Genomic DNA, 12129 nt, shown 5'->3' with positions numbered 1-12129 from the left:
CCAATACTTTTGTCTGGCCCATTTTTGGAGTTTTGTGTGAAATGATCAATGTTTTGCTTTTTGCTTCATTCTCTTTTGTGTTTTTTGATTTAAGACAAATTAAATGAAGATAATAATACCAAAGAATTTGTGTTTGCAATCATTTTCAGGAAGAAACTGAGTATTATCTGACAGAATTGCAGGGGTGTCAATACTTTTGGCCACAACTGTAACTACTATAATACTGCCCCTATGTACAAGAATATAACTACTATAATACTGCCCCTATGTACAATAATATAACTACTATAATACTGCTCCTATGTACAGGAATATAACTAGTATAATACTGCTCCTATGTACAAGAATATAACTAGTATAATACTGCCCCTATGTACAAGAATATAACTAGTATAATACTGCCCCTATGTACAAGAATATAACTACTATAATACTGCCCCTATGTACAAGAGTATAACTACTATAATACTGCCCCTATGTACAAGAATATAACTACTATAATACTGCCCCTATGTACAAGAATATAACTACTATAATACTGCCCCTATATACAGGAATATAACTACTATAATACTGCCCCTATGTACAAGAATTTAACTACTATACTACCCCTATGTACAAGAATATAACTACTATAATACTGCCCCTATGTACAAGAATATAACTACTATAATACTACTCCTATGTACAAGAATATAACTACTATAATACTGCCCCCTATATACAGGAATATAACTACTATAATACTGCCCCTATGTACAAGAATATAACTACTATAATACTGCCCCCTATATACAGGAATATAACTACTATAATACTGCCCCTATGTACAAGAATATAGCTACTATAATACTGCTCCCTATGTACAAGAATATAACTACTATAATACTGCTCCTATGTACAAGAATATAACTACTATAATACTGCCCCTATGTAAAAGAATATAACTACTATAATACTGCCCCTATGTACAAGAATATAACTACTATAATACTGCTCCTATGTACAAGAATATAACTACTATAATACTGCCCCTATGTACAAGAATATAACTACTATAATACTGCCCCTATGTGCAAGAATATAACTACTATAATACTGCCCCTATGTACAAGAATATAGCTACTATAATACTGCCCCTATGTACAAGAATATAACTACTATAATACTGCTCCTATATACAAGAATATAACTACTATAATACTGCCCCTATGTACAAGAATATAACTACTATAATACTGCTCCCTATGTACAAGAATATAACTACTATAATACTACTCCTATGTACAAGAATATAACTACTATAATACTGCCCCTATGTACAAGAATATAACTACTATAATACTACTCCTATGTACAAGAATATAGCTACTATAATACTGCTCCCTATGTACAAGAATATAGCTACTATAATACTGCTCCCTATGTACAAGAATATAACTACTATAATACTGCTCCTATGTACAAGAATATAACTACTATAATACTGCCCCTATGTACAAGAATATAACTACTATAATACTACTCCTATGTACAAGAATATAACTACTATAATACTGCCCCTATGTACAAGAATATAACTACTATAATACTACTCCTATGTACAAGAATATAGCTACTATAATACTGCTCCCTATGTACAAGAATATAGCTACTATAATACTGCTCCCTATGTACAAGAATATAACTACTATAATACTGCTCCTATGTACAAGAATATAACTACTATAATACTGCCCCCTATGTACAAGAATATAGCTACTATAATACTGCTCCTATGTACAATATAACTACTATAATACTGCTCCTATGTACAAGAATATAACTACTATAATACTGCTCCTATGTACAAGAATATAACTACTATAATACTACTCCTATGTACAAGAATATAACTACTATAATACTGCCCCTATGTACAAGAATATAACTACTATAATACTACTCCTATGCACAAGAATATAGCTACTATAATACTGCTCCCTATGTACAAGAATATAGCTACTATAATACTGCCCCCTATGTACAAGAATATAACTACTATAATACTGCTCCTATGTACAAGAATATAACTACTATAATACTGCCCCTATGTACAAGAATATAACTACTATAATACTGCCCCCTATGTACAAGAATATAACTACTATAATACTCCCCCTATATATACAAGAATATAACTACTATAATACTACTCCTATGTACAAGAATATAGCTACTATAATACTGCTCCCTATGTACAAGAATATAGCTACTATAATACTGCTCCCTATGTACAAGAATATAACTACTATAATACTGCTCCTATGTACAAGAATATAACTACTATAATTCTGCCCCCTATGTACAAGAATATAGCTACTATAATACTACCCCCTATGTACAAGAATATAACTACTATAATACTGCTCCTATGTACAAGAATATAACTACTATAATACTGCTCCTATGTACAAGAATATAACTACTATAATACTGCCCCCTATGTACAAGAATATAGCTACTATAATACTGCCCCTATGTACAAGAATATAACTACTATAATACTGCTCCTATGTACAAGAATATAACTACTATAATACTGCTCCTATGTACAAGAATATAACTACTATAATACTGCCCCTATGTACAAGAATATAACTACTATAATACTGCTCCTATGTACAAGAATATAACTCCTATAATACTGCCTCCTATGTACAAGAATATAACTACTATAATACTGCCCCCTATGTACAAGAATATAACTACTATAATACTGCTCCTATGTACAAGAATATAACTACTATATTACTGCTCCTATGTACAGGAATATAACTACTATAATACTGCTCCTATGTACAAGAATATAACTACTATAATACTGCCCCTATGTACAATAATATAACTACTATAATACTGCCCCCTATGTACAAGAATATAACTACTATAATACTGCCCCCTATGTACAAGAATATAGCTACTATAATACTGCTCCTGTGTACAAGAATATAACTACTATAATACTGCCCCAATGTACAAGAATATAACTACTATATTACTGCTCCTATGTACAAGAATATAACTACTATAATACTGCCCCTATGTACAAGAATATAACTCCTATAATACTGCCCCTATGTACAAGAATATAACTACTATAATACTGCTCCCTATGTACAAGAATATAACTACTATAATACTGCCCCCTATGTACAAGAATATAACTACTATAATACTGCTCCCTATGTACAAGAATATAACTACTATAATACTGCCCCTATGTACAAGAATATAACTACTATAATACTGCCCCCATGTACAAGAATATAACTACTATAATACTGCCCCCATGTACAAGAATATAACTACTATAATACTGTCCCCATGTACAAGAATATAACTACTATAATACTGTCCCTATGTACAAGAATATAACTACTATAATACTGCCCCCTATGTACAAGAATATAACTACTATAATACTGCCCCTATGTACAATAATATAACTACTATAATACTGCCCCCTATGTACAAGAATATAACTCCTATAATACTGCCCCTATGTACAAGAATATAACTACTATAATACTGCTCCTATGTACAAGAATATAACTACTATAATACTGCCCCCTATGTACAAGAATATAACTACTATAATACTGCCCCTATATACAAGAATATAACTACTATAATACTGCCCCCTATGTACAAGAATATAGCTACTATAATACTGCCCCTATGTACAATAATATAACTACTATAATACTGCCCCCTATGTACAAGAATATAACTCCTATAATACTGCCCCTATGTACAAGAATATAACTACTATAATACTGCTCCTATGTACAAGAATATAACTACTATAATACTGCCCCCTATGTACAAGAATATAACTACTATAATACTGCCCCCTATGTACAATAATATAACTACTATAATACTGCCCCCTATGTACAAGAATATAACTACTATAATACTGCCCCTATATACAAGAATATAACTACTATAATACTGCCCCCTATGTACAAGAATATAACTACTATAATACTGCCCCTATATACAAGAATATAACTACTATAATACTGCCCCTATGTACAATAACTACTATAATACTGCCCCCTATGTACAAGAATATAACTACTATAATACTGCCCCTATATACAAGAATATAACTACTATAATACTGCCCCCTATGTACAAGAATATAACTACTATAATACTGCCCCCTATATACAAGAATATAACTACTATAATACTGTCCCTAGGTACATGAATATAACTACTATAATACTGCCCCTATGTACAAGAATATAACTACTATAATACTGCCCCCTATATACAAGAATATAACTACTATAATACTGCTCCTATATACAAGAATATAACTACTATAATACTGCCCCTATGTACAAGAATATAACTACTATAATACTGCCCCTATGTACAAGAATATAACTACTATAATACTGCCCCTATGTACAAGAATATAACTACTATAATACTGCTCATATGCACAAGAATATAACTAATATAATACTGCCCCTATGTACAAGAATATAACTACTATAATACTGCCCCTATGTACAAGAATATAACTACTATAATACTGCCCCCTATGTACAAGAATATAACTACTATAATACTGCTCCTATGTACAAGAATATAACTACTATAATACTGCCCCCTATGTACAAGAATATAACTACTATAATACTGCCCCTATGTACAAGAATATAACTACTATAATACTGCCCCTATGTACAAGAATATAACTACTATAATACTGCCCCTATGTACAAGAATATAACTACTATAATACTGCCCCTATGTACAAGAATATAACTACTATAATACTGCCCCCTATGTACAAGAATATAACTAATATAATACTGCCCCTATGTACAAGAATATAACTACTATAATACTGCCCCTATGTACAAGAATATAACTACTATAATACTGCCCCCTATGTACAAGAATATAACTACTATAATACTGCTCCCTATGTACAAGAATATAACTACTATAATACTGCCCCCTATGTACAAGAATATAACTACTATAATACTGCCTCCTATGTACAAGAATATAACTACTATTATACTGCCTCTATGTACAAGAATATAACTACTATAATACTGCCCCTATGTACAAGAATATAACTACTATTATACTGCCTCTATGTACAAGAATATAACTACTATTATACTGCCTCCTATGTACAAGAATATAACTACTATTATACTGCCTCTATGTACAAGAATATAACTACTATTATACTGCCTCTATGTACAAGAATATAACTACTATTATACTGCCTCTATGTACAAGAATATAACTACTATTATACTGCCTCCTATGTACAAGAATATAACTCCTATAATACTGCCCCTATGTACAAGAATATAACTACTATAATACTGCCTCTATGTACAAGAATATAACTACTATAATACTGCCTCCTATGTACAAGAATATAACTACTATTATACTGCCTCTATGTACAAGAATATAACTACTATTATACTGCCTCTATGTACAAGAATATAACTACTATAATACTGCCCCTATGTACAAGAATATAACTATTATACTGCCTCTATGTACAAGAATATAACTACTATAATACTGCCCCCTATGTACAAGAATATAACTACTATAATACTGCTCCTAGCTTTTTGTCAGTGATCAGGTCTCGCAGGTAGTGATTGGCTGCAGTATAATACATACTGAATACTTGTTAGACAAGATTGGCGCTTTGTGTTTTGGGAAAGTTCTTACTATTAACCTCTGAGTGACCAGACAGTAGTGATCCTCCTCCTCCCAGCAGTTGTGTGGAGGATGAGGGGTTGATAGTCCCTGGACTCAGTGGCGGCTGCTGAATATTCATTCTGGTTAGATTCCACAACAAAGTCTCCGATCATCTGCTCATCAGCTGCGATCAGTGGTTTCTGCAGGCGAGGAGTCAGGCTGTCAGCGCTCACCTTCAGCTGTCATTGCCGGAATCTCCAGAGGCTGCAGCTTCTATCAAGTATATCACAGTAATCAGCAGAAGACAAGGAGCTGCGTACAGCGCTGTGCAGACCATGCACTGGGAAACGCAACGTCACCAGAACATCCCAGAGCTGCTACCATGGAGCCAGCGAGACATGATGGAACAGCAGAATAGTGACTGCAGCTCTGGAGGTGACTGGAGGATAAGCCATGATGGAAGAGCAGAATAGTGACTGCAGCTCTGGAGGTGACTGGAGGGTAGTTCCTGGTTTCCGGATCAGTTTCTGCAGGACGGTCTCCATCCCGCTGCGTTTGTCACATGAGGATCCTTCTGCACTATCTCCTTTTCGGTCACATTTTGTGCCTTTTCTTGCTGGGAGTCCCTGGTCATTGAGTTTTGCACCTCTTAATAATAATAATACATTTTATTTCTATAGCGCCAACATATTCCGCAGCACTTTACATTTCAGAGGGGATTTGTACAGACAATAGACATTGCAGCATAACAATAATCACATTATAAAAAATACCAAGAGGAGTGAGGGCCCTGCTCACAAGCTTACAGTCTATGAGGAAAAAAGGGAGACACGAAAGGTGGGTGGTAACAGTTGCTTTTATTGTTTTTATGGTTTGGACCATCCCTAGTGTAAGACTCGGGTGTTCCTGTTGCTGCATGAACCAGTTAACAGTCTAAATATGTAACAGTACAGACACAGAGGGCTATTAAATGCATAAAGCATGTGGGAACATGATGCGAGGAACCTGGTTAGGGGAAAAAATTTGAAATGAGCCACACAGGGATAGATTAGGTTAATGTGTTGAGGCGGTAGGCCAGTCTGAATAAATGCGTTTTCAGGACACGCTTAAAATTGTGGGGATTGGGGACTAATCGTTTTGACCTGGGTAGTGCATTCCAAAGAATTGGCGCAGCACGTGTAAAGTCTTGGAGATGGGAGTGGGAGGTTCTGATTATTGAGGATACTAACCTCAGGTCATCAGCAGAACGGAGGGCACGGGTAGGGTGGTATACTGAAACAAGGGAGGAGATGTAGGGTGGTGCTGAGCCATGGAGGGCTTTGTGGGTGAGGGTAATAAGTTTATACTGAATTCTGGAGTAGATGGGTAGCCAGTGTAATGACTGGCACAAGGTAGAGGCATCGGTGTAACGATTGGTGAGGAATATGATCCTGGCTGCAGCATTCAGGACAGATTGGAGAGGGGAGAGTTTGGTAAGAGGGAGACCGATTAGAAGGGAGTTACAATAGTCGAGACGAGAATGAATAAGAGAAACAGTAAGAGTTTTTGCGGAGTCAAAAGTAAGAAAAGGTCAAATTCTAGAAATGTTTTTGAGGTGCAGATGACAAGAGCGAGCCAGTGATCGGATGTGGGGGGAGAAGGAAAGCTCGGAGTCAAGTATGACCCCAAGACAGCGGGCCTGTTGCTGGGGAGTAATAGTGGAACCACACACGGAAATGGCAGTGTCGGGTATAGGTGCATTAGTAGCGGGAGGAAACACAAGGAGTTCAGTCTTTGGCAGGTTCAGTTTCAGATATAGTGAGGACATGATGTTAGACACAGCGTTTAGACAATCGCCGGTGTTTTCTAGAAAGGCTGGCGTGATGTCAGGAGAAGAAGCGTATAATTGGGTGTCATCAGCATAGAGATGGTACTGGAAACCAAATCTACTGATTGTTTGACCATTAGGGGCAGTGTACAAGGAGAAGAGGAGGGGGCCTAGAACCGATCCTTGGGGGACCCCAACAGTAAGGGGAAGATGAGAGGAGGAGGAACCGGCAAAAGATACAGTAAAGGAGCGGTCGGAGAGATAGGAGGAGAACCAGGAGAGAACGGTGTTCTTGATGCTGATGGAGCGGAGCATAGTGAGGAGGAGCTGATGATCCACAGTGTCGAATGCTGCAGAGAGATCCAAGAGAATTAGCATGGAGTAATGACCATTAGATTTAGCTGTTTGTAGATCATTAGAGACTTTAGTGAGGGCAGTTTCAGTAGAGTGTAGAGAGCGGAAACCGGATTGGAGAGGGTCGAGAAGAGAGTTATCAGAGAGATAGCGGATAAGACGGGAGTGGACCAGGCGTTCCTGGAGTTTAGAGATGAGGGGAAGATTAGAGACAGGTCTATAGTTAGCGGCACAGTTTTGGTCGAGGGATGGTTTTTTAAGTAGTGGATGTATGACGGCATGCTTAAATGAGGAGGGAAAGATACCAGAAGAGAGAGAGAGGTTAAATATTTTTGTTAGGTGAGTGGTAACAGCAGGGGAAAGGGACTGGAGGAGATGTGATAGGGTCACTGGTGAAAGTGGTTGGGCGAGAAGATGCAAGGAGCCTGCTTACTTCTTCTTCTGTGTCTGGTTCAAAATCAGAGAGTGAGCTAGATGCAGTGGGGGAGGGAGGAGAGTGCATGGTATGAGGTGATTGGGAGATAATTTCCTGTCGGATATGGTCAGTTTTTTCTTTGAAGTAATTGGCCAGATCGTCAGCTCGGAGCTCCGTGGTTGGGGCCTGTACTCTTGGGTTGAGTAGAGAAGGAAAAGTGTCAAAGAGACGTTTCGGGTTATTGGACAGTGAGGTGATGAGGGTGGTGAAATAGGTTTGTTTGGAGAGGTGAAGGGCAGTGTTGTATGTTTTAAGCATAAACTTATAATGGATGAAATCTTCGTGTAGATTGGATTTTCTCCACAGACGTTCAGCGCACCTGGAGCACCGCTGTAGGAAGCGTGTTCGCAGCGTGAGCCAGGGTTGTTGCCATCTGTGTTGTGGTGTTCTATGTATAGGAGGTGGTTTCATCCAGGGCACTTTGAAGTGTTTCATTGTACAGTAATGCTTCAGTGAAGAATCAGGACAGGAGAGGGAGGAGATAGGGGCCAATGAAGACTGCAAGTTCTTCATAAGTTTCTGGGTGTTAATGGCCTGTATGTTTCTAAAAGTGTGGTAAGTGGGGGTGACCTGGGCGGGATGGCAATTCTTGATAGAGAATGATAGAAGGTTGTGGTCAGAGAGCAGGAGAGGGGAGTTTGTGAAGTCATCCACTGAGCAAAGCCGGGAGAAGACCAAGTAAGGGGAGTTGAATCTTCTTCCTGGCTGTCACTGGTCATTTAGTTTTGCACCTCTTCTTCCTGATAGTAACAGGTTACTTAGTTTTTCTCCTCTTCTTCCTGGCAGTCAGTGGTCACTTAGTTTTGCGCCTCATCTTCCTGGCAGTAACAGGTTACTTAGTTTTGCGCCTCTTCTTCCTGGCAGTCAGTGGTCATTTAGTTTTGTGCCTCTTTTTCCAGGCAGTCACTGGTCATTTAGTTTTGCGCCTCTTCTTCCTGGCTGTCAATGGTCACTTAGTTTTGCTCCTCTTCTTCCTGGCAGTCACTGGTCACTTAGTTTTGCTCTTCTTCTTCCTGGAAGTCACTGGTCACTTAGTGTCGCACTTCTTCCAGGCAGTCACTGGTCATGTAGTTTTGTGACTCTCCTTCCTGGCAGTTACTGGTCATTTAGTTTTGTGACTCTTCTTCCTGGCAGTCACTGGTCACTTAGTTTTGCTCTTCTTCTTCCTGGCTGTCAATGGTCACTTAGTTTTGCTCCTCTTCTTCCTGGAAGTCACTGGTCACTTAGTTTTGCTCCTCTTCTTCCTGGAAGTCACTGGTCACTTAGTTTTGCTCCTCTTCTTCCTGGCAGTCACTGGTCACTTAGTTTTGCTCCTCTTCTTCCTGGAAGTCAATGGTCACTTAGTTTTGCTTCTCTTCTTCCTGGAAGTCACTGGTCATTTAGTTTCGCTCCTCTTTTTCCTGGCAGTCACTGGTCATTTAGTTTTGCGCCTCTTCTTCCTGGCTGTCAATGGTCACTTAGTTTTGCTCCTCTTCTTCCTGGCAGTCACTGGTCACTTAGTTTTGCTTCTCTTCTTCCTGGAAGTCACTGGTCATTTAGTTTCGCTCCTCTTTTTCCTGGCAGTCACTGGTCATTGAGTTTTGCGCCTCTTCTTCCTGGCAGTCACTGGTCACTTAGTTTTGCTCTTCTTCTTCCTGGAAGTCACTGGTCACTTAGTGTCGCACTTCTTCCAGGCAGTCACTGGTCATGTAGTTTTGTGACTCTTCTTCCTGGCAGTTACTGGTCATTTAGTTTTGTGACTCTTCTTCCTGGCAGACCCTGGTCATTTAGTTTTGCACCTCCTCTTGCTCGCAGTCACTTAGTTTCACACCTCAGCTTGCTCGCAGTCACTTGTCATTGAGTTTTGCGCCTCTTCTTCCTGGCAGTCACTGGCCATTTTGTTTTGCGCCTGTGATGCTTCGTTCTTTCTGTTGTAGCCTCGTAAGAGAAGAAACAATAATAAAAATTATTTTATTATTAAATCCTTTTGTTCTTTGTCCCCCCCCAAAAATGTTTTTCAATATGTAAGTGAGGGTGTTGTGTGCAGTGGATTAACTGACGCAAGGTTCCCCTCACTTACAATTGTGCTCAAAAGTTTACAGACAGAATATTTGCTTTCTTGGCCTTTTTTCAGAGAATATGAATGATAACACCAGAACTTTTTCTCCACTCATGGTTTAGTGGTTGGGTGAAGCCATTTATTGTCAAACTACTGTGTTTTCTCTTTTTAAATCAAATCATAATGACAACCCAAAACATCCAAATGACCCTGATCAAAAGTTTGCATACCCTGGTGATTTTGGCCTGATAACTTGCACAGAAGTTGACACAAATGGGTGTGAATGGCTACTAAAGGTAATACCATCCTCACCTGTGACCTGTTTGCTTATAATCAGTGTGCGCATAAAAGCTGAGTGAGTTTCTGGGATCCAGACAGACTCTTGCATCTTTCATCCAGCCACTGACGTTTCTGGATTGTGAGTCATGGGGAAAGGAAAAGAATTGTCAACGGATCTACAGGAAAAGGTAGTTGAACTGTATAAAACAGGAAAGGGATACAAAAAGATATCCAAGGAATTGATCATGCCAGTCAGCAGCTTTCAAACTGTGATTAACAAATGGAAAATCAAGGGCTCTATAAAAACAAAACCATGGTCAGGTAGATCAACAAAAATTTAATCCACAACTGCCAGGAAAATTGTTCGGGATGCAAAGAAAAACTCACAAATAACATCAGCTGAAATACTGGACTCTCTGAAAACTAGCAGTGTGGCTGTTTCAAGATGTACAATAAGGAGGTACTTGAAGAAAAATGGGCCGCATGGTTGAGTCGCCAGAAGAAAGCGATTATTGCGCAAATGCCACAAAGTATCTCGCCTACAGTACACAAAACAGCACAGAGACAAGCCTCAAAACTTCTTGAACAAGATAATTTAGAGTGATTAGACCAAAACTGAACTTTTTGGCCACAACCATAAACGTTACATTTGGAGAGAGGTCAACAAGACCTATGATGAAATGAACACCAGTACTACTGTAAAGCACGGAGGTTGGATTGGTGATATTTTTGGGATGTGTGAGCTATAAAGGCACAGGAAACTTGGTCAAACTTGAAGGAAAGACGAATGCAGCACATTATCTTCATATATTTGAGGAAAATTTGCAATCATCAGCACCGATGCTTCCTATGGGACATACTTGGACGTTCCAACACGACAACGATCCAAAACAAAGTCAAGTTGAGCTGTTATTGGCTACAGCAGAACAAACTGAAGGTTCTGGAGCGGCCATCTCAGTCTCCTGACCTCAATATCATTGAGCCACTCTAGGAAGATCTCAAGCGCGCAGTTCATGCTAGACAGCCCAGGAATTTACAGGAACTGGAGGCTTTTTCCCCAAGAAGAGTGGGCAGCTTTACCATCTGAGAAAATAAAGAACCTCATCCACAACAACCACAAAAGACTTCAAGCTGTCATTGATGTTAGAGGGGGCAATACACGGTATTATGAAATGGGGTATGTAAACTGTGGACAAACGGGGTCAGTAGGTGCTCTCATCTACTGGTCCGGCTGCGTTTAGCAAGACTGCATGGATCAGGGTTCATACCACTGAACGCCCGCTATATCTTCCCGTGGGTAATACACTACACAGACAACACAGCGTAAAACAGCGTGGCAATACTTTATTGAACCACAACACCCAATAGCAAACAAAGCATCACTGGTCTTCTGAGTCTGTCTGTATTCCTCCCTGGTTGTGGAGCCCTGGACAGTGTGTG

General features: G+C 38.7%; 1 long non-coding RNA gene across 1 annotated transcript in view; it reads right to left on the bottom strand.

Moving 5' to 3' along the window:
• Positions 1-211: 211 nt before the first annotated feature.
• LOC141075028 (uncharacterized) overlaps positions 212-12129 on the bottom strand; it is a 49063-nt gene continuing 37145 nt past the window's right edge. The window contains exon 2 of the long non-coding RNA XR_012227262.1: positions 212-10289. This is a non-coding gene — a long non-coding RNA (uncharacterized lncRNA). The remainder of the gene's footprint in view (positions 10290-12129) is intronic.

Source organism: Dendrobates tinctorius, unplaced genomic scaffold (assembly GCF_039654945.1).
Source record: "Dendrobates tinctorius isolate UK_male_01 unplaced genomic scaffold, ASM3965494v1 ptg000348l, whole genome shotgun sequence".
In the NCBI taxonomy this organism is placed as follows: domain Eukaryota; kingdom Metazoa; phylum Chordata; class Amphibia; order Anura; family Dendrobatidae; genus Dendrobates; species Dendrobates tinctorius.
This window is presented reverse-complemented; position numbering and strand designations above follow the sequence as displayed.